General features: G+C 37.2%; 1 long non-coding RNA gene across 1 annotated transcript; it reads right to left on the bottom strand.

Annotated features, from left to right (window-relative positions):
- Positions 1 to 348: 348 nt before the first annotated feature.
- LOC141411346 (uncharacterized) lies at positions 349 to 24,926 on the bottom strand. Its single transcript, XR_012436108.1, has 3 exons — positions 24,754 to 24,926; positions 18,216 to 18,399; positions 349 to 429 (listed from the first exon to the last, which is right to left on the bottom strand). It is a non-coding gene; the product is annotated as an uncharacterized lncRNA (long non-coding RNA).
- Positions 24,927 to 24,991: the final 65 nt, after the last annotated feature.

Genomic DNA, 24,991 nt, shown 5'->3' with positions numbered 1-24,991 from the left:
AATTAAAAATTATATGCTAGAATATTTTCTTCAGTATGAAAGTTCTTTTTTTTCATGTCAAAAGAAGTTAAAATGTTTTTGTGGGCCCCTAAAATATTTTGACACATTGGTACTGTGCTACTCTGACTGATGAGGATGTCAGCCTTGTATAAAATGAGCAGAAATAAACAATGTGTACAACATATGAAAAATAGAACCACAGCTAAGTTTTAATTGCAACTCATAAAAAATTTAAATACTTGATAAATTCACTTGTCTTTTTTGTTTCTTTATTTTCAATAAATAGTCCATGTTGCTTAGGATCTGATCTCAAAATGGGTGAACCAATGAGTCTTTATTTCTTACCTTGTAGAGTTGAAGGAAAGTGATTTATTGAATATAGTCATTTCATATTTCTTCATTTATAATCTCTTCTGTGGCTGATACTCTCTTAACATCAAGGGTCCATTCAAAAAGAAAAGAAATCCAAAGGAAAATGCAAATTAAAACAGAAAAAAAAATCCCCATACCAATGCACAACCTATAAATGTGGCAAAAAATTTAAAAGTTGTATAATATTAAATAATACTGAGGGATCTGGGATGCTCTTGCAGTGCTGGTGGGAAAAATATTCTCTATTTAGTGGAAATCTGACTGACAGTGCTGGATCTATGTGGATACCAGTAGAATCAGAAATTTGTGTCAGTCCCCACAACCACAACAGACTCACGCAGCAATGGTCTCAGTCACATAACAGCCGTGGTTGAGAGTTGGAGATGACATCGCATATGCTACTACAGAAAGGGATAGAGAAATATGTACATACGAGAGAATGCTCTTCACAGTGATAGGAAATGAACTCCACACATGGCTATATGGATCTTAGGAGCAGCATTGCATAAAAAAGAAATAGAATGAGATTTGTACTGTACAGAGCAACCCTGCACATTGTGAAGAAACCATCCATCTAAAATGTTTCCAAGGAGCTGTATGAATATTCACCTAAATAAATCTCTAAAACATGGATGGGGACAACATTATTTTTGGCAGTACTGGGGTTTGAACACAGTGCTTCACATTTGCTAAGGAGTCATTCTATCTACTTAAGCTATGCCACCAGTCCTTCTTGCCCTTCTTGCTGTAGGTATCTTTTGAATAGGGTCTTATGTTTTTCTTGGGCCTGCCTGAACTGAGATCTTCCTATTTACACTTCCCACATAGTTTAGCTGACAGGAGTTTACTATCATGCTCACCTTTTTATTTGAGATGGAGTCTCTCAAAATTTTTGCTTGGGCAGGTCTTGAACCACTAGCCTCCCTGTCTCTATCTCCTAAATTGCTGCAATAGCAGACAAGGCTTACTGTACCTGGCTAGGACTGGAAGAACATTTTAAAATAAATTAGAGAGGAGGTCTGTGATTGAGGGAGGGGGTTGGGTATGGAGAAACATACATACATTGATTACAACAAAAGAGGCGTGATCATAATTGTGTCATGAAATGAGGGAAGTGTAAGTAAAAACTAAAAAACTAAAATTAAAAAAGCTCAGTAGGGTAATATCTTAACTTTGTAAAGAGTAAGATTTACAAACTGAAATGTTAATGGAGGTCACAGAAAGCAGGTAAAGCCCATTCCCCTAAATAAGCATCCTTACTGATCCCATTTTGAAATGCCAATCTACTATTGCCAGAACTTCTAATTTTTTCAGGTGAAAATGTTGAACTTGACTTGGGGTATTATCTTCAAATCTTAAAACAATGGTTATGTCAAAGTATAATTTTTAAGAGTATAACCATGAATTACATACAAATATCAAATGAATACATGTCAATTATTTCAACTAAATTAATGAGGAACAGTAACATAGGTGTTATAAATAGCTCAGAGGAGGTTCCAAAATGCAAACATACATATAGACAATCAGGATTGCTGAAATAAATTTTCCTACTACATGTAAATGTAGTCAAAAATCCATACAGCAATAGTAATCCACTGGACACAATTTGCATTTCTACGGACAAGACTCGTTTGCATGATTATCAGTATTCTACAGCTTACAGAGTTGTAGAATAGTTCAGTTAATGAAAAGCACAAAGATCCCACAGAATCAGATAACCCAGGCAATACAAAGTCTTTCATTAGAGAAAAAAAAAAAAAAGCTAATGTTTTTGGTGAATTTCTAAGTGTTACACTTTCTCCCTATAGGAACGAAGTCAACTGAAAAGAGTAACGAGTGCTGTGCTGTTAAGCACAAATATATGCTATCTGATGTGCATTTAGCTACCACACCTATTCTGTGTTTCTGCTATACCATGAAGTCAGTGATGGTCAGAGGGTCTCCAAGAGCTTTGTAAGACCTCTTTTTCTGTTCATTGTCATCTTCATGTACTTATGCAAAATTGCCTTATAGTGTGGAAACTGTCAGATAAATAAGTAATAAAAATATAGGTGTTATTCATGCTATGAAAGTGAGACAGCCGGGTGCCTGTGGCTCATACCTGTAAACCTATCTATACAGGAGGCAGAGATCAAGAGGATCCTAGCGCAAACATTTCATGAGACCCTATCTAAAATATCTCAAAAATACCCTTCACCGAAAAGGGCTGGCAGAGTGACTCAAGATGAAGGCCCTGAGTTCAAGCCCCAGTATCACCAAAAAAAAAAAAAAAGATGAAATAGAATGTGTAGAAACACATGAATTCATGCATCTTAAAGAACATAATTCCAAACAAAACCTAAACCAAACCAAACCTAACTAAGCAAAACCTTTCCAATCAGATAAGCCATTCTTTGCCAGAGGGAAAGGTGGTAGCTTGCAGGGCTGTGGTAAGAGAAGCAAGGAGAAGGGGTAAGTTGAGAAAGCAGTCGTTACTTATGTTTTGAAGAAAGTAGTTTGAAATTTTTGCTAGTCTCCAAGCTGTGGCTTCTCATTTATTTTTTTAATGGTGGGCAGAAACTGCTACATTTTTGTTTCAACGTTGCTCAATCCATTACAGAATTTATAATTTTGCAATATTTTATCTAATGATCTTTATAAATTCTACTAGATTCATGAGGAACACCCACTTTTGTTATAGCCCGAAGAGGGATACTTTGTCTTTTTAAGATATTTGTCCTCATATAGCACAGTAATAAATGCAGTGTGCAGTCTGAACTCAGCTTTTTCCAAAAATCTGTGTTGGTATAAATCCTGAAATATTAACTTGAGTTAAGCTAATTGCAGTCTTGAATTTAAAATACCTACTTCATAAGCTTTCTCTCTATGGGGCAATAATTCCTGTGGGCTCCAAACCATTTTGTCAGGGAGTTAGGTGGGATAGGTAGATATATGATCCAAGTGCCTATTTTCAGAAAAGCTTTTGCCTTGCTGTTGAAATAATTTAATACTTGCATATTTGTGTTAATTCTAATGGCGTGACCCGTGGCAGCAGGCATATTTAATCACCAGTACAGAACTTGCTATGTAAAGAATAAATTTGTTCTGACTTAATGTTTGTCGTGAAATGTGGGTCATCAAATTTTCCCCAGTGTTTTTGTTAAAATCGGATTCACTTCTGTCTTGGAGAAGGAATGATGTGCAGATGGACCTGTGGGCTTTTTTAACAAAGTTTTCATTTGGTCTTAACACAAGGACCTTTTCTGCTTTGATTTTTGCATTCACTCATCATTGGAAGCATTTCCAAGGTTATACAAAGACCTATCTTTTGGTCACTATGAGAAATTCTCACCTGACCTTGCTTTCAGCTCTAGAATTGGCTTTACTGGGGTTTTGGGGGTAGCTGAAAAGCACACCATGGCCCGAATGGCTATGCTAAGAAACATTCTTTCCTGGCAGATGGCTGGATGTCACCTGGGATCTGGATTTCTCCACCAGAGAGTGCAAAGTCCTATTGTGATTTTGCAGGATCCTATATGATGGGCTCTTCTTTCTCTGGAGGAAAGAAGTTCACTGCTTGTGAAGATCTGGAGTTCTTTACAAACTGTAGCTTCACTAACTCTTCTCTTTCATGAAGTGTCAGAGTGACCAAATTGAGAAGGCCAGGCAATGGATGATTCTTTTTTTAAAATCATGTAATTATTATTTAGTTTTAAGGTAAAAAATAATCAGGGCATCTATTGAGAGTTGTTTCAACTTTGGCAACAGTGACACTTTGGACTCTGTGTTTTGGACTGTCTTGGACATTGTAGGATATTTAGAAGCATCTCTGGCCTCTGCTAGGTAGACGTCTGTAGTAATGTAAGGGTACTAATGAGAAGTGCATTCTACTTAACATCAGTTTTATACAAAGCACCGGTTCCCAACAGTTAACATGCAGGCACACTGCAGTTTGGTTTCAGACCACTCTTTTCTGCTTATTCTCATGCATAGACTCTTCCATCAGGTTGAATAATTTGATTCTAAGCACAAATTTTATAAGCCTGTTACATGGTGGAGTACAATCCTTTTGAGAACAACAGCTTACTGATTTTGTTTGCATCTCTCTCTCTCTCTCTCTCTCTCTCTCTCTCTCTGTAAGCTCTATTATAAAATCGAATGGAGCTACTTTAAAAAAGGGCACAGTTTGTGAATTCAATGTCAAATAATGGAGTTGAGCTATTTGTATGAACTAATCAGTTCCCCTATTAGATTTGCCAATTAGTCTAACTTCTTCCTCATTATAGAAGATTTCAAAAGTATAAACGCTCTCCCCCAGTTAAAACCTCAAAGAATGTCAAACTGAGCATTTATGGTACTTTTTTTTTTGCAAACAATGCAGCCACCAGTGACAACTTAAATAGCTTTCATGTGTTTCACTTCTTCAGAATACAGAATGTTTGTTTAAAAATTGTGCATAACTGTGCATAACTGTAACTTCACCTCTGGACCCAGGAATAAGTCATAGATTTAAAGATTATTAAAAATATGAATCAGGCTTATCCCATTTCTGTTTATAGGTGGCTTGTTGTCCAGAGAGAACCTTGATTTAATGGCACTTTTATCTATTTCAATTATATTCAATTTGTTGAAAAAAATAAAAGTGGTAAATTACAATAGGAAGATCTGGGAATTTAGGATTCTTAGTTTCTCTGAAGACAACTTGAAAGCATCTTCAAGTTCTGTGGCTATGAAAAGGGAGAACAGTGAACATTCTTTCTAGTTACCCACATCTAATGACAGGAAGTGGTATCTCAATGTTGTTCTTTTTCTTCCCCACTGAAGCCTTGAGTTTGAAAACCACAGTCTCCTGATTCCAGCCTGAAAGAAGAGTCTTCTAAATTAGGGAAGGCTTTTGAAAAGGAATGGTGTGGTTGTTAATGGGGAAATGTAATCCTGTTTCAGGCTGTTCTAACCTTCTCAATCAGCGGTCTTTTCTTACCTAATTACACGATTCTAAGAAAATCTAATGAGGTGCTGTCAGATTTACATTGGAATTATTTTAAATGTTATCACAGTAGCCATGGTGATGATATATAAATGGACAAAATGCCAAAGATCTGAAGAAATGTCACAGTTACACCCCCAGTTGCTCTTAGCGTAGGCATTAAGTCAGCATATTTTAAGGGTTTTAGGTCCTCAGGAAAATGGAATTCTTAGGTTGTTGAAAAGAAGTAAAATAAGATGGAAACAGTTTAAGTCACACTATAAAGCTGATCTTTATTTTTTTGATTAAACTCCAACAACATCAGTAAAAAGACTTTGATGTATCTTAACAGGTGGTGTCTGGTAGAAGGAAGTTAGCTTATTGGGGGCATTTCCTTTAAAGACAAATTGGGTCCCTTGCCCCCTCCTCTCTTGTTTTACTTCCTGGTAGCCATGAGGTGAACAGTTTCATCTGCCATATACTTCTGCCATGATGTACTGTGTGGTTGTGTGGTAAGCATAGAACTCTTACTAGTTTCACATTGCTTTTCATTTATCCAAGTATTGCTAGCTGGCTTTTTAAAGGACTTGTCATATGGACTTAGCTATGAAATTTTTAGTTATCTTGCTAATATAATTATGTTATCTACACTCCCACAGGACACTGCAAAGTAACTTTATACATGCATTTATATTTAAAAATTTACAAAGAAAATAATCATAAGAATCATATATCCCAGTTACCAGTGGAGCTGACACTTGCAAACATGAGGTTAAATTTTACTTCCAAGGGAATTTAGCCAAATAAATGCAGCTTACTCACCTCCAGTGATAACAAAGTTAGGGCATAAGGAAAGCACAGTGGAATTTTCTCTCTCTACAAGTACTTTGACAAAAGATTCTTTTCATCTGTCTTCATATGTATAACACAGAAGCAGAACAAATCGTGGACTATTTCTATTTAGGTAACTGTTCTGATTTCTATAGAGAAACTGATCTTGGCCAGTCATCTTTTTTATTAGTGCGATCTAGAATACAGCTAGCAAATATATAGCATATATACTATAGCTATAACCATAGTCTGTTAGGGCCGCTGTAACAAAATACCATAAGCATGGTAGACTGTAAACAATAGGAACTTATTTATTTCAGTTCTAGAAGCTATTAAGTCTGAGACCAAATTTCCTGTTACAGTTTGGTTCTTAATTATCCCCCAAAGTCAACCTGTTGAAGGTTTGTTTGCAAAGAGGTGGGGCCTGGTGGAAGGAAAATTGGTCATCAAGAGGGTGCTCTTGAGGAAGATATTGGAATCTTGCTCCATCCTGTCCTCTGTTTCTTGGCTGATAAAAAGGTGATCAGTCTCCTTCACTGTGTTTCCACCTTGGTGTACTGTGCAGTCATAGGCCCAAGGTAAAAGACCCAGTTGACCATGGACTGAAACCTCTGAAACTATAAACCAAAATAAACCTTCCCCCATTTTAAACTGATTACTTTAGGTACTTGTGACAATATTGGAAAGCTGACTAACACAATGCTATCAGGTTGGCTGTCTGGCAGCATCATACATGTCCCCTTCTCATTTATCATCATGTGACTAAAGAGGTAAATGAGATCCCTGGGGTTTGAGGGCTCTAAGCCCATGAAATAATCACCTCCCACAAACACCACCTCCCAACATCTCCTTAGGTGTCATTGTTGGGTCTTGGAACCTAAGGGACAGATGAGTAAGTATCCCATCCCCTATGGAGAGCACTATGAGCCCTGCACCCTGAGAAGGAGTCATAAATCTGCATTCCTGCACCCTGAGGAGGAGACACAGGGTTTCGTAAATCTGCCACTGGGCTGATAAACAAAATGCTCTCAAGGTTGTTTCCCCTCAATAAGGGACAAACAGACCAGCTCATCTAAGAGAGCCCATGAGCACAATTCATGGCCAATAGGGAAACCCCACCTAATCCCTCTCCTAACCCAGAGTTAAAGCATCCACAAAAAGCCCCAGCCTTCACCCAAGCAGGGAGCCACCAGTTTCCAGGCTCTGCTGCACTGCTGTCACTGTAGCCTTTCCTTTCTTTCTAATAAATCCTACTTTGTGTACCAGCCTTGTCTCACAAGTCAATCAGCTGCCTCACAAGCCAGTTCTCTGGCCTGTGAAGGCAAGAACTCTCTACACTGACCCCCAACATTTCACATCAGCACGTAACATACGAATTTCAGAGACACATAAACATTTATACCAAAGTGGTTACCCTTAGAAACTATGTCAAATATTACAAATTGCTTTTTGCACATAGTTTGCACTCATATTTCTTTTCAACCCCACTCTTCACAAGATTTCTATTCTACATCACAGTTGGCATGTAAAAAGAAAATCAATCTACCAACCCAGGAGTAGCAAAGAACAACCCATACTTTAAAATGCATCATCTTTTTATCTTAAAATATACCCAGGCAAAATTAAATAATTGTTTTCTAAGTAATTTCAGAGCAGGTGCACTATTTCCTCCAGTGGTAATCTTTCACAAGTTACTGTAGTCAGTTGTGTCCTCAGGAGTTCTAAACTGTATAATCTGTGTAGCTCTTCACTAATAATCAATCTTGACCAAATTAAAATGCAAGTTCCTGGAGGCTTTTATCTATATCCAATCACCTAATTTGAGATACAATTAGAGAAATCTGATTTAGTTCCTTACTGACCAAAATTTAGAAGTTCAGATATGCTATAGAAAGCTTTTCTGTTAGGACAAATTGATAACATGTATTTTCAGATCAAAGGAAGTGATAGAAAATGTTGTAAATGGGTTCCAAATCTGAATTAATTTAATACAAGTTATTAAATGCCTACTCTCCATAAGTAAGTACAATCATTTGTTATCATCATTAGTAACAAATCACTGTTCATGGTTATGTATTGAGAAAAGTTAGATCATGTATGGTCTATTGACTGATAAAATAGAATATTTTTAGACTTTCATCTAAATTCAGATGTCTTTCCCTCCCTCCTTCCTTCTCTCTCCTCTTCCTCCTTTCCTCCCTTCTCCCCCTTCCTCTTTCCCTCCTTCTATCTCTCCCTCCCCTAGTCTGTTTTATGGACATAGCATTCTAAATGCTCATTGGGCTCCTGTAGTCCTCTGGATTTATAGATTCCTTGCTGGCTTCAGTTGCACTTGCTCTCACTCCATCAGTAGAGAACCAGGCTCAAGGGTAATGCCAGCACTCAACATTCAGAATGAGGGGCTGTGTGGAGAACTGTCTAGGGTAGGCCAACCTAGATTCACAGGGTAGCACTCCCACTTACAAGGTGTGTGATTTTGGTCATATTATTTAATGTCCTTGCTGTTCAGTTTTCTCAGGTATAAAAAGATAAAATGATAAGAATAATCCTATCAAAACAGCTGTGGCAATTAAAATGATTTACAATAAGATGAGTGCAGCCTAGGTGCCCATTACTGACTGATGGGTTAAGAAAATGTGGTATTTATATACAATGGAATTTTACTCAGCCTCAAAGAAGAATGAAAGATTTATATTCTCGGGTAAATGGATGGAACTGGAGAACATCGTCTTAAGTAAACTTAAGTCAGGCTCAGAAGGCTAAAAGACAAATGTTCCTTTCTCATTTGTGGAATATAGAGCTAATACAAATATAGCAATACTATGAAACACTGGTCACACTAAGGGGAGGTCATGCACGAAAAAGGTAAGGAAACTAAGAACTTGAATAAGCGTCAAAATTTCCACTACTCAAGAGTGAATATAGAAATCCTAAACTGACTGAAACTGCTATAAGTAAACTAAGGTAGAATGAAGAAAATTAGAGGAGATAAACTAAGTGGAGTTATAATACATACATACATACATGGAAATATCACAAGGAAACCCCTCTGTAGCTACCTTTATCTCAAGCTAAAGTGACGTGTGTTTCATTTTATCTTTTTTCTCCTACAAAAACAGGGAACAGAAGTGTGGAAAAAGCCCTGCCCAGGGGGGAGGGCTGACACTAGTAGTAGTTGGAAAAAGGGGGTAGGAGGGTGAATATGATGCAATAACATGTGTACACCTGTAAGTAAGTGCAAAAATGACAACTGTTGAAACTACTCCAAGAATTGGGGGAGGGAGGGATGATGGAGAATGTTTGGGGGCATAAATTCATTCATGATATATTTGATACACTAAAATGACCTATTTAAATGCCACAATGTACACCACCACCCATCACAACAATAAAGGAAAGTGAAACAATAAGAAGAATGTAGGACACATGTCAGTTACAATTACCCACCATTATTATTAATTATTGCTATTGTTAATGAAATTAACAATAGTGATTGTTATTACTGCTTCTAAGACAAAAACAAGGTATTGGTTTTTTGCCTTAGGATTATTAACTCCATGAAGTGAGGACTGTATCTTTCTTGCTCAGCATTATATAGTCAGCTCTCTAAATATGCAGGTTCCACATTTATGAATTCCACTAGCCATAGATTGAAAATAATCAAGGAAAAAAGTTGCATCTGTACTGAACATATACAGATGTTTTTCTTGTCATCATTCCCCAAACAATACAGTATAACAACTATTTACAGAGCATTTGCATTGTATTTGGTGCTCTCAGCAACTTAGAGATAATTTAAAGTATCCAGGAGAATGTCTGTAGGTTATATGTAAATGCTTTGCCTTTTTATGTCAAGTGACTTGAATATCCACAGATTCTGGGATCAGTGGGGAGTCCTGGAACCAATGCTCTGCAGAAATCAGGGAAGGACCATATTCACATTTATGAATAAATAAATATAAAGGAGAATGGCAAAGGAAACACATGGATAATAATGAGACACTAAGAAGTACTTGGGATGAACTTATCTACTTGACAATTTTTTTTATTGGCCCAGATTCAGTTCCTACCCCTGGAAGTACTTTATTTAGGCTGTTTAATCATAGCAATTATCCAAGCACATCGTATGGTAATATTTACTTAAAGGTTTTCTTTTCCTAGAAAAGAAATGCAAGGATAGTGGGTCAAATTATTTTCTAGAAAGGTTAATTTGTTGGCTGAACAAAGAAAGAATAGATATTTGCACTGAAAATTGTTTATTAACTTAATCTTTAGATATTTGAATTATATGTCCACCATCTAAATCTGAGCCTTCCTAAATTTGCCTTGTCTTGCCTCTGAGATATATTCATACAGGTTCAAAAGGTAGTACAAGAAGTCAGAAAGCAATGGTGTCATGGAGAATGCATGATTTCCTGTTCCCTGTGCTAGAATTCTTCAGGCATGCAAGTCAGGAGAGGGGGAGCATCACGTTCTGTGCTGGGCATTAAGCAAGGTCGTCTGAACAAGGATACCCATAAAATGAGTTCAAGTAATTATGGGAGGCAAAGCTTTTGATTACTCTATCTGAACCATTTACCTTTCCCGTAATTCAGAGAGATGCTTGAGAGGGCAAGACTGACATCAACCCTGAGCTGCAAATGATAAACATGGTATGTGACATAGCCCCATAATAAACCTGCTGGGAGCAGAACACAAAAACTCATTTCCTAATAGTGTCACAAGGCCTTTCATTTATTTGTCTTGGTGCCTTTTTCCTCATCAGGTTGATTGCTGATAAGGATTCACATACTTTAGCAAACGTGTCAGTCACTGAAGCCACTTCTGCTTGGTAATCATGTCCAAATCAATACCTTAACAGATTTTTCTTTTCTTGTTCAAATGGGAAGAAAGTTATGAAAAAGAAAAGTTGAGTGCACTCCACATCAAGAAGCAGCCAAAAAGAGAATGACAGTGAAGTGTGTGGGCACATGTGTGCTCGAGCATGTGTGTGGTGTGTGTGGGGATGAGGGTTGAGAAGCTCAAATAGAAATGGAATAAGAAGTCTAACATTTCAGTGGCAAGGTTATGAAACCAAAGTGAAGCCTCTTTTATAATAAATGACTTGAGGCAAATAACTAATCTAGCAGACTTTCCCCAGGGATCTTAGACATTTCTAAGCAAACCTTGACTTGTTCTCTGTTCCCTCCCTCCACACACTACACGTGGACTATTTTTGTAGGGAACTACTCCAGAGTTCTGTGCCAGACTGCTCACTCAAAACTACACAACTTGGAGTAGTTTTCCAAAACACTATTTTGAACAGGTGCCAGGAGAAGTTTCTTGAAATTCTGGTGACAGTTGAATCCTACGATCTTCGTGTGTTTGAATGATCTCAAAGAGGATGTTCCCAATTGGCCCTCATATTCTTTATAAGGACAGTATCCCTGACAGCAAGAACTGTTTAGTGATGTTTGTTTGGTCTTGTGGAATGAGTAATTCTTCAAAATTCTCCTTCTACAAAATGCAAAGGGATATATGGACATCAGCCTCCTTAAAATACTGAAGTGATTGGCTGCTCCTCATGCCTGCCCCAGGAGAAAATGATGCCCTCTCCAAAGCTCTGTGGACTACCATATCTTAATCAATTTGAGTTCAGTTTCAGAATCACACATAAGGTCCAGCCCAATTCTCATTTCCAATGGTGAACAATAAATAAATGAATGAAGGCATTATGTCACTCTCAGCTTCCTGAATAGCTTGCTGTGACAGGCGCACGCCCAGCTATTGGTTGAGATGGGATCTCACAAATTCCCTGCCTTGATTGCCCTCAAATTACCACTCTCCTGATTTCAGTCTCCAAAGCAGCTAGCATTATGGTGTGAGCCACTGGTGCCCACCTAGAAGTACTGGTTTTTAATTCAGCAGTTTTGTTTCTCTTGTGAAAAAAAATGAGCAAAGGCAAAGATTTGTGTATTAGTTGTTCATCTGAGCTTCTGCTGTTTTGTGTGTGTGTGTGTGTGTGTGTGTGTGTATGTGTGTATGCTGTATTTATTAATGTTCCTCATGAAGTAAGCTATGTGTGCTATGTCAGCATTTAAGCTGGATTTTCACTGCTGGTAAAACTGCAGAGTCGAAAGCAGGGAAAGGGTCATGGTCACTTAGTTGGAGAGTTGAGCCAATCCCCTTTGTTTTCCACCATCAAAGTATTGCATCTATAAGATTCTATTTGCTTCATGGTTTACTAATATGGTGTTGGAGATCTTTATTGTTCTTTAATGCATTTCTTAAACCTGTATTACTTAACCCCTCCAGATAAAAATTAAGAAAGGACTATTCAAAACAATGTGTACACAACACACAGACAGAGGCAAGGTCTCATGGACTATTCCCAGTGTCCTAACTGTTCCTGTTCACAGTGTTCCCAAAGTTTTAATCATATCAAAAACCACTGGCTTAAAATCTGACCCTTTACTTCAAGCTCTGACCCTTCCATTTGCTCTCTGTGGGTGGAACTAAAAAGCCAAAGCCTTTGAGATCACACACCCAAAAAATAACCTTTCCATTCCTGTTTAATAGCCTTGCTCAGCAGAGTCTTTTCAGCAAGCACTAGAAGATTTGGAGCTCACAGTTGAGAAATTTGAAATCGCAATAAAAAATCGAGCAGAATTGTCTTTATGTCAATGTTAAATAAGATCATATGCCATTTCAATACAATTTTCAGTCTTTCCACAATGATACATTACATTGCATGAACTCCCTGTTGTGATTTGTGCCTTGATAACATCAACTATCATATTATAGAACAACAATAAAAACTTTATAACATCAATGGCAAGTTTAATTTTCTTAATCTGTTCACAGAAATTTCATTCATCAAGTTCTTGAGAAACTGGACATCCCTACCTTTCAAAGTTCATAAAGTATTTTTAAGTATGTAAGAGAAGAGAAACCTTTCCAAATTGATAATTTTTTTTGTAGCACTGGAGTTTGAACTAAGGGCCTCACAGTTGCAAGATAGGTGGTCTTAGCACTTGAGCCACTCTGCCAGCCCCTAAATTGATAATTTTGACTCTCGTGGGATTAAGGTAGTATAGGAAATTTATACAAAAGTGAGATGAAATTAATATAAAGTGAGACTTATCTCAGCCATTTTTGTTAATATAAAAATTAAGTTGTGTAAGTATATCATCCTTTTGCAGAAACAAAATCACATAAATAATCCGAAATAAATAGATAACTAGCTTAGTTTCTCACTATCCTGCTGAGAATGAACATTATAAAAGTATCTTTGACACATTCTATGTTACACTACTGCATGTTCGTACATTCTAGACCCTCAGCACTCAACCAACAAACGTCTGTTTCTATCTGAGCAGAACTTACTCCATTAGTGGAGGGAAGCAACAATGCATAATCAAGTAAAGCAATGCTACTAGGTAGTTTTAATAACCATAGAAAAAAGAGTAAAAAAAGTAAATGAATACAGAATGACAGAAGTTCGCGATTTTGACACAGTCAGAAAATGTTTCTTTCACTGATGATATTTATTCTCACCAGTAGATTTTCTGCCTCTATTCTGGTTATCCAATGCTGTGAAACAAACCTTCCCAAAACTTAATGTCTTAAAATGAGGACGATGTATATTTTGCTCACAGTTCTGCAATGGTGTTCAGTAGTGTAAGAACAGCTCCTCTCTGCTTCACTCCCTGTCAGCTGGGGAAGTTGGAAAGTTCAGGTGGAATCATACAAGGATCACACATCCACCTGGTCCCTGAGCTCCTGTGAAGATCCAAGCCACTGGACACTGGGAAAAGTGGGACTCCCCAAGCATCTCTACCTGCCTGGGGTCTCTCTACATGATTGTGGTGGATATATGGCAGCCAGAGAGAAGTTGTGTCATAGTCTGCAAAGTCACACAGCAGTATCTCTGTCATGCAGTCAGGCAATCACTGACATGCCCAGGTTCCAGGGAAGAGGAAATAAGCAACCTAAGAAGGTCCTAGAATAGCATAAGGGACAAAGATATCAATGTAGCTATTATTTAACAATGCCACTGAATTTTTTAATTTAATATGAAAAACAGAGAGCACAGCGCTAAATGGGCATCAAATCCTAGACTCTTACCCAAGGTGAGAAGGGAGAGTAAAACAGATCTGAGCTACTTGTTTTGCCTCCAAATATCTGAGTTATTATATCATAAAATAGTAATTGTGGGCTAGGCATACTGTATCATGTATATAATCCCAGCTACATGAGAGGTAGAGGTGAGAGGATTGCAGATCGAATCTAGTCTGAGGGGGAAAAAAAACATAGTGAGACCCTATCTCAAAACACAAGCTGGATATGGTGGTTTGTGCTTATAATCCCAGCTATGCAGTAGGTGCAGGTAGGAGGGTCATGGTCTGAGGCCTGCCAGGCAAAAGGGATACTGTATCTAAACAATAAACTGAAGCAAAAAGATGTGGGTGTGTGCCTTACATAGTACAGTACTTGCCTAGAAAGTGCATGGCCCTGAGTTCAATCCCCAGTAACATAGACACACACACACACAAAATGTAGTAATTGTTGTTCCTATCCTTAATACTTTAATAATGTTGACATGTCACAAAATTCTTTAATAGTGCATTCCTTTTAACATGCCTATGAGAAAAATGATCAAGAGTGGATGTGTAAAACTTTCCAAAGAAAGCTGTATGTAAGGAACCAGGTTTGTAGCAACTCCATCATTTGGATCAACTTGAAAAATACACTGCAGTGACATACTACCACTTTCAGACCACGAAACACTTCAATCACAGGTTATCAAACAGCATAGAAGAATTGGTGGCAGCTTAGTGCTTCAGAATACTGAGTACAGATCCCATCAAGATTATAAATCCAGGAAAATAAGGAGTCTATCTGGCACCCTTCCCCTGACACCTCATCAGAAAGGGTGGTCACAGTGTAGAGCTCTCTGCCCTTTCAGGGACTGGGACTCCCAAGCTGCCTTCTACCAACATCCCTTCCTTATGCTTTTCTTATTAACCTTTGTGTAACAGAAAGTCTCCTGTGGGCATTCCATGTTCTTTTCTCAATCTATTTCTGGAAAGTTCTCAGCAGCTTGATATGAATCTCCAAAGACAGTCTTTGCAAAAAGCTCATCAATGAGAGAAAAATGTTTTACTGAAGATTGCTTGGGCATGTAGGGAAGGAATGGATGTACCATTTCATCTCTCTCTTCAACATCCACATACTCTAATAAAATTCCCTTTATTCCTAGACTAGCTCTGAGTTTTTCCAGCATACAAACTCATGCATGACCCAACAAAAGTGTAGAAGGTACCGAAGAATGACTGTTGTTCCTTGGGCAGGACCTTGGAGAGTTCCACTCACCCTGAATCAATCCAGCTTCCTTCCCTGGGTAGTCTAGCATCATGATTCCAACTGGCTATATACTAGCATTATCTGGGATCCTGAAGCTCTACCCCAAACAAACTGAGTTTGAAGCTCAGAGCAATAGATTCCAGCCTCCATGTGAGTCTGAGACAAAGGGAAGGAAGTCAATAATTTCTATCCTGTAAGGACATTTGTTGCTTTCTGGTGTTTCTGCTACCATATCTTTCTCCTATTTCATTCACTTGGTCATTCACCTCCATGGTGTCTCCATCACAGAAAGCAGCCAGAATTGACATACAGACTTTGAGAAGCATTTCTTTAAGTGTTAGCCCAAATGATTCTTACAATTAACAGAACTAATAAAACTAATAGAATCTCAGCATACTTTACATAAGAAATAGACACTGCAAAAACATAAATGAGTGAATACATACAACCATGTCTTTGTGCACTTTTGCTGTGAGAGACAGAAATTGGCATGAGATTTTGTGGATACTTTTTATCCTCAAAATGTATTTGTACATGTATGTGCATTTTTTCATTCTTGTGTATGTTTTCAAACACAAAGTTATTTCCTGCATTAAAAACACTCAATTTGCATACCTAAAAATTGTGTACACAGTGGGTGTAATGATTCCTTGACATAATTAATGCAATGTTTTTAGCACAGGGTAGGGCCAGGGCTAGAGTGAAATGAGGGTGTGCCTGCTTCAGGTACAAAATTTAAGGGCTAAAACAATCATGAATCATGAGAAATACTATTTTTGTGTGGTATCTTTCAAAATCAAAATTAATGCAAAAGCCCAACATGAACAAAATGTCAACATATCCAAGAAAGACAAAATCAGTAACAGTATAATGATGCACCATATGTAAGCCTAGAACAAGAAAAGTGGATAAAATAAATGCCATCTTTATTTGTAATTTTGCTATCTTCTTCATCATGGATTCTTGGCATTTTTTGTATTTGGTAAAGTATTGCATTAAAATATCATTTGTCCTGATTGTGGCTTTTTTTGTTTTCTTTTGTGTGTGTGTGCCATCTCAGATTTGTACCAAAGGCAAGTGACTCCTTCACCTTGCTCTGCAACACTGCCTGGCACATAGTTACTTCCCAGTAAATATTGACTGACTTTTGATCAGGTATGGTATTACACACTCATAATTCCTGCTGCTTGAGAGGGAGAGACAGGAGGACTTTGGTCCAAGGTCAGCCCGGGCAAAGTTTGTATTTAAAAAACAAATGCAGAAGGACTGGAGATATGGCCAAGTGGCCAAGTGCGATATCCTGAGTTCAATGCCTAGTACCACACACACAAAAATGCATCCTTTGCTCAGTCTCAGAGATTCTGTATTCTTCAGCTCCAATAGGATAAGCTGCCTCACTCACGTCCTCTCCTTCCTTCTCCTGCAGGTGGGCCATCCCTCACTCCAGTCAGCGCTTTCATAGCTTAGGTTGAATTTAACTTTGCCCACATCATCTCTTCCACCAGTGGATTCTTGTCAACTCTTAGAAAATGTTTAAATATCTCCTTCCACCCTCTAGAAAGGTCCATCTGATTCCTTTTTTGCCCAATTGAAATCTCATCTTTAATTCAACCTAGAAAATGTTAAGAAAATATTTTGCCTAATCACTGTTATTGTGACAATATTACTTACTTAAAGTTCTTCATTTATAGTATAGATAGCTGTAATGTCACAGGAAAATAATGATCTTAGATGTCAAAACTTGTATATTCAAATTATGGCTTTTTACTCTCCTAGTTACTTGAGATCATTATAGTTTCTGTTTGAAAATTATTCTGTAAGCTAAAGTATTTTGTATGTTTTATTATCATTATCAATAATAATATGAGAAATTTAATGAGACTCCCTGGACTAGTTTTAGAATTTAGACATTAATATTTAAATCAATTCTACATAAAATCTGCCTGGAGTTATATAAAAATAAATAATGAGTTCTTTAAAACTATACTTACAATGTAAAGATTTTTGTGTGTATTACATAAATCAAAGATAAAAAAGGTAATAGATATGTTGCATGATTATAACTTAAAAGATATTAATAATCATTATTTTTGATTTTTAAGTTTTTGGTGGTACTGGTAGCTGGACTCAGGGCCTCACACAGCAGACACTATCCCTTGAGCCACACCTGCAGTGCTTTTTAGTTATTGGGGGATAGGGCTTGCATTCTCACCCAGGCAGGTTGGAACTGTGATCTGCCTATTTATGGTTCTGGTGTCAGACATCACACCCAACCATTTGTTGAGATGGGGCCTTGTGTGCTTTTGCCTCAGTCTCATTCCTCCTTATCGCTAGCTCCCAAGTAGCCATGTTTGCAGCATGAGTTACTGCACCAGCTGTGTAATCGTTATTTTCTAGATAGACCGTTTGACCCTGTCCTTAAGCCTCGTTGCTCTTAGACTTTAGCACATATATATTACTAAAGTAAGGATTATTGGAATTTGAAACAATCAAACTCATAGAAGCAGAGAACAGAAGACAATTTGATCTACACGTTTCAGTTAGGAGAAATAAATGATAACTATGTGAGGTGATGGGTATATTCATAAGATTGATTCAGTCATTTCACCTTGGATATGTATTATCACATCACCACTTCTTACCCTGTAAATACATTTACAATTTGTCAATAATCAACAAAAATGCTAAAAGGAAATTTAAAAAAAGGAAAATTAATTACCTCTACCCTCAGAGATTCTGCCTCAGGAGGATTTAGTTGACATTTAAAATGTATAGTATCTACTGAGTTTCCTAAGTAGGCTGAGGCTGCTGGTCCAAGGGAACACACTTTGCAAACCATTGCTTTAGTCACATCGCTGCTAACGTTTTATCTGGCTGAACTTTTATTCTACAGCACAATGAAACTGCAAAAGAGAGAGAAATGAAAAACAAGACATAGTTTAATCATTCATAATTGTACCAACCTGTAAACTACTATAGTCACACACACAGCCAAAAGTCACCTTATAGCTTTATTAGTTGTTAATGAGACTTCATTCATTTGATTATTTAAACCTTGTATAAATAATCTCACCCTCACCTAATTCTTTAGGACCCCATTACACTACAGGAGGTAATGAGACACAATTGAATAAGCAGCTTTTTTTTTTCTAATGTAGATCCCAGGCTTTGATTCTGAGTTCTGGTTCCAGAAACATTCTTGACTTTGACATGGACCATTATCTCCTCACTCTGCCAACTTGCTCTTAAACTGGCCCAGCCTCCATATGGGCAGAACGCTCTGATGAAGCCAGGAAGCTGAGTTGATTGCTATCAAAAAAAACCTTGCCCTCTTTGTTCCTGTAATCAGGTTGGAGGCAGTAGCTGTAAACTTCTTCCTCCTCACAGAGTCAGAATATTCAGTGTTGCATCTAAAGTATTATTCACTTGAAACTAATGAGTACCCGGTCATACTTACTACTATGGTTTTGAATCTCAGTAATATTTGTCCAGCATTGCCCTCTAGTGCTTATGGGTATGATTCTAATGATGTCACACATCTTCTAATTAGGGCATTTGAAATTAAATTACTTAGTGAAAGATGCATTCCCGTAATGTCACAGCAGAGAACAAGTTAATTCTAAAGCAAAAGCAAAATCTTTGAGTGTTTCTTACTTCGTTGACAAGAAGTGAAAAATACACATTTGTTTGAGATTGTCTTTCATCCATATTATCCACTAGAACAGAAAAGATTTGTGTAAACTTTTGACCCTTCTGAAAAGAAACGCAGTATAGGACAGGAGGCTATTTGAGTGACATAATTTAAGGTAAATTTTTTCCCTTTTTGCTACAAGTTAGTTTTACTCTACAGACTTGTTCTTACATGTACTTTCTAGAAACAGGATAAGATAAATTGCATCTTTAGGATATGATGAAGAATTTCTTTAAATATTAGCTGAAAAATTCTGGACTGTTATTTAGTTTGGGGTAGGCAACTTGTTACTAATTTTTAAAGTGTCTGAGCTACATACTGAAGCTTTCCCTTTCTGCCTTAAAAAAATGAAACAAACAAGAAAGAAAAAGTAAATGAAAGAAAAAGGAGAAAAAAAGGCAATAACCTTTGTGCTTCCTTTTCTTCCTAGACTACCCAGGTAGTTCCCTGCACAGCATGGCCACCAAAGGTCTTAGACAAGGGTTGCCATTCTCGTCTGCTCATATGACAAAAGTGTGCTGTACATTCTGGTCTGAAAAGCCAAAATGCAAGTGTCTGACCTCCCTGATCTCCTGAGTTATTCTTTAGCAGATTGCTTTTGTGTTTCTAGTTGGTGAGAAGTATAGCTATGGCTTGTGATTTGCTTGAGTGCAAGGGTCCAGTGGGGTTGTCCAGGCTGCTTTGACCAGCAATTGATGCCACCTGTCAGCCACAGCCTTGGGGACTAGTGCAAGGTGCTATCAAGAGATGGTCAGGTCTGTAAATAAAATTCCTAAGAGATAAACCCTAATGAGTCAATGCTCTAAATTGACATACATCAAATGAGAAAATAAATTTCACTATGATCTACCCTAATTTAAAAGTTAAAATGAATCACAAATGATAAGCTACAAAGGGAACAGCAAAATGTGTTTTTAAGTGATGGACTTATTGGTCATGAGTAGTTTCTCTTTATGCTTATTTTTATATTCCAAATTTTACACAAAATAGTGCTTAATAGCTTTATTGATGTATAAATCACATAGCATAAATTAATTTGAGAAGACAATTGAATTTTTTTAACAAACTAATGTTGCATAGTCATCCCCACAATACAATTTAAAAACTTCCATGAACACAAAAAAGAAATCTTGCAATATTTATAGTCACTTCCTATTCCCGGCCCCAAACCCTGAATTATTTACTTTCTATTTCTATTCTGGCCTTTTCTAGGAAAGCATAGAAATGGAATCATATAACTTTGGTTTTTTGTGTGTGAATTATTTCATTAAGGATTAAGTTTTCAAGGTATATTCATGTTGTAGCATGTAATACTCTTGTGACTACATAATATTCCATTCTACAACCTCACCATATTTTATATATCAATTCATCACTTGATACACATTTTGGTTGCTCCCACCCTTCCTTGTGAATAATCATTATCATTTCTCTCAAATGGGTAACTAGAAGTCAAATTGCTAAGTCATATTTTAAATTTATTCTTAAAAGTTTAAGAAATCATTAAGCTGTTTTCTGCAGTAACTTTGCCATTTTACATTCTCACCAGTAATGTGAGAGTGGTTTAGTTTTTCCACATCCTCAGTGACATTTGGGTTTGCCACTGCTTTTTCCTTTAGCTCCTCTGCTATGTGTGTGCTAATATTCAATTGTCATTTTAATCTGCTTTTCCTTAGTGACTAACAATGCTGGACATCTCTTCTTGGTTTAGGCCATTAGTATATTTTCTTTGGAGAAATGTTTACTCAGATATTTTTTCCACTGTTTTTAAATAACCTTCTTGTTTTGGAACTATTTTAGATTTATAAAAAGTTACAGAGATAGCACCAGGAGTTCCCTTGAACTCCTTACCCAGGTTTCCCCATTATTAATGTATTCCATGAACATGTACCTTTGTCACAACTAGGAAACTGACATTAATATATTTCTATAAACTAAACTGCAGTCTTTGTTGGCATCTTAACAGTTTCCTGTTATTTTCTTCTTTCTGTTCAGGGTTCGAGCTCAGGTCTTTTGAGTCTTCTCTGGACTATTTCATTTTCTCAGTCTTCCATTGGTCTTCACCATGTAGGCAGTCCTAAGAAGTACTGGCCAGGCATTCTGTGCAATGTTGCCCATGCTGGATGCCTATGATAATTTTTCTTCTTTTGATTAGATTGGGGTTATTAGCTTTAGGGAAGAATTTCATGGAGATGATGTTTTTACCAGTTTTAAATTATTTGCTTAATTATCACTGAACTGTAAGTATTCTTTATATCTTTTTTAGAAAAACCTTTTCTATGTTTTAGTTATATAATTAATATATATGCTATATAGCCACTAAAAAGCATCTATACAGAAAATATGCATTAAACAACTCCATATAGGGAGAAAGTATTTTTTCTATATGGAATATGGCTAACACCTTAATCAATATTAAGATCAATAACAGAAAATGTTAATATATATTAATGGAATTAATATGTGTTATATAAAGTGATGTAACATCACTTTTAATGTGCTATAAATTTGCAGAAAAAATGCATGGGAATTGGGAATTATAGAAAGACCATGGAGGTTCATAAGTTACATCTCTTCGATGCTCTACCTGATGGCTGTTTTTCTCTCTCTTTCCTTACAACAGAATTAACTATATACACTTGAATTTGTTCAAGTTAAGTTCTCCATATGAAGTGAAGCTATGTGAGAGTGCTTTATTGAATGCATAAACTTTAATTTGTCCAAGTTACTCTCCATGTGATATGAAGCTATATGAGGGTTTTTGTATTAAGTGATTTTTAAAAATATATATTAACATTTTCTGTAGGTCTTATAGTATAATTGTGCCCCTGCCACATACACCTAAACTCAGGTGTTGAGGTCCTAACCCCCAAATTTAATCATATTTGTAGATAGGGTGTCTTTATCTCTTTGATAGAGGTATTCATGTTAAAATGAGGTTATCAGGATGTATCCCTAATCTCATATAAATGGTGTCCTTAAAAGAAGAGGAATTTTAGCCAGCTACCCATAGCTCATGCCTATAATCCTAGCTACTTGGGGGACTGAGATTGGGAGAATACAGTTCAAGGCCAGAACAGACAAAAAGTTCTTAAAATCACATCTCAAGCAATAGAAGGGGATGATGGTGCACACCTGTATCCCATCTATGGTGGGAAACATAAAATAGGAGGATGTGGTTCAGCATGGCCTGAGCAAAAAGTAAGACCCTATCTCCAAAATAACCAGAACAGAATGGGCTGGAGAAATGGCTCAAGCAGTAGAGAACCTGCCTAGCAAGCTCGAAGCCCTGAGTTCAAACTTCAGTACTGCCAAAAAAAAATAGAGGAAATTTGGCCACAGAGATATAAACAGGGAAGATGATGTAATGATAAAGGGAAAAGACGGTTCTCTACAAGCTAGTGAGGGAGGCTTGGAATAGATTCTTCCCCCATCCCAAGGAACCACTGTGATCTGGAATTTCTGGTCTCCAGAGCTGTGAGACATGAATTTCTGTTGTTTCGCCATCCAGTGACACTTTTTTGTCCCAGCCGTAGCATACCAATACAATAGAGGAATAACTTCTTTAGTGAAGTCATTGATATATACCATGCCCTAGAGGGATGTGGGGGAGATGCATGTAAGAGGATCTCTGGAGATTCTTTGGAGGTTTTGTGAAACTCAGAACTCAGTAGGTCAATGGATGATCTTCTCTGGATGTTAGCAGGAGGGATGGTTCAGGAAGCATCCCTGTGCTCTCATGGGAGCTCCTTCACCCCTTTCTAGTCATAATAGTCTCTTCTCTCCTTTCACCCTTCCCTGCTCCCTTTATTTCATCTTTAGTCTCTAAGTATTCATCAGATTTCCCATCTATCCTCTGGAAAAGTTCATGTTGTAATGGGAGAGGTGGAGAGCAGAGGAAAATAGGAAGGCAAGGAAGACTTTTATGGTATAATGGAGAGAAGTTAGTAGTTACTGCACAGTGGGGAGAATATGTGTTAACACTTCACCACATCATAATATATGATTTTTTGATAGCACAGTACACACAGAGATACCTACCTAGTTGATTATTTCTCTTTTTGATGTTATAATCATTTGATATTTTTATTGCAAGTTATTACCAATAGCTATGAAAATGTTGAAATGAAACCCAAATAGAGTATTATGACACTGGATGTCAAAACCACTTTCAACAAGTTCAAGTTTTCCTGCACAAGGTATCCAGCACTGCACCGATATGCCACATCAACTTGTAATAGACAAGAATACTTAAAATTTATGCTGCTAAAAGGAATTCTCAATGAGTATATGCAAAGAAAAGATATCCAAAAATAAAGATGAGGCAGACAGCCATCCATTCTAAGACAGAGCAGACCAACAGAGTCTTCTAAATGTTAAGCACAGTAGAATATTTAGCAACACAATATTAAGTAAGTCTCACTCAACCTTTTCAGGAACAGGTCTATTCATTAGGGTGAGAAGCACCTCAACTGAAAATGTTTTATCTTAATCATTCCATAGTTAATGTGTTGAGCTGACATTGAAAAGAACTGCACCAGATGTGGGCTTTACAACTTGATGGAACAAAGATAGTTACCCCAGAGACCAATTCTAAAAAGATGATGAACCAAAATGGAAAGATAACTGATAACTAGAGAGGGTGCTAAAGAATTGATGATCAGCCGAGTACAGTGGAAAAAGGCTTGAATTCAAAATTCTGGAGTTGGTATTCTAGTCCTATTTAAAAAATATGGGTTTGATGGACAGATTTGCAAGGTAAAGGGGAGAAAACATTTAGGTAAAATAGGTATAAGCAGAGGTCAAAGTACATCAGTGATAAGACTAGCCACCCGAGTTCAGAATTTATTTAAATTGGGCAATCAATGGCATGAGGGGATAGACTGTGGGAGTGTTGTAACCAATAGTTCGTAATGTTTAAGACACAGCACCTTTCTCATTAATTTCTGAAGTAACTCTGTAAATCAAACTTATTATCCCTTTTAAAATGAGGATGCTATTGCTATGGAGGTGATAGAGTAGCTCTGATACCACACAAAGGAAAAGACCAGCAGCTGAAGTGCAGGTGGCTGGCTTCTAGTCCTGACCCATTATATTAGTGATGCCCCAATTTCAGTGAATGTCAGAATCACCTGTGAAGCCTGGGGTGTAGCTCAATGGTAGTGTACTATGCATGAGGCCCTGGGTTTGATCCCTATCACTGGAAAAAGAAAAGAAAAGAAAAATTCCACGTTTTGAAGTTCAGTTGGTTGTGGTGATACCTGTAGTCTCAGCGTCTCAGGAGGCTGAGGGAAGAGGATGGCTTGAGCCTCAGAATTTGAGGCCAGCCTTAGCAACAGAGCAAGAACCTATTAATACATTAGATAGGTAGGTATGTAGATAGATAGATAGATGATAGATGGATAGATAGAGGATAGATAGATAGATAGATGATAGATGAATGATAGATAAATAAATAGATGATGGATAGAGGACAGATAGATGATAGACAGATAGATAAACAGACAGACAGATAAACAGACAGACAGATAGATAGATAGATGATAGACAGATGATTCCCACTCACATACATATTCTTCTTTATTAGGTCTAGGATGATAGTTGAGAATCTTCTTGAACACAGTCCTGCAATCCCATAAGCAAGGGGCCACAGCAGAATTTTCTTCAGGGAACATGTGCCACAGGTTCTGTATAGTGAACAGGAAATTAGTCCACCATCGTGCCTCCAAACTAGAGTTTTATGGTCACCTTTCCATATGCTCTAATTCAAGTGTTTGGTTTTCTTTTTAAAGAGACATCTACAC

Source organism: Castor canadensis, chromosome 10 (assembly GCF_047511655.1).
Source record: "Castor canadensis chromosome 10, mCasCan1.hap1v2, whole genome shotgun sequence".
NCBI lineage: Eukaryota > Metazoa > Chordata > Mammalia > Rodentia > Castoridae > Castor > Castor canadensis.
This window is presented reverse-complemented; position numbering and strand designations above follow the sequence as displayed.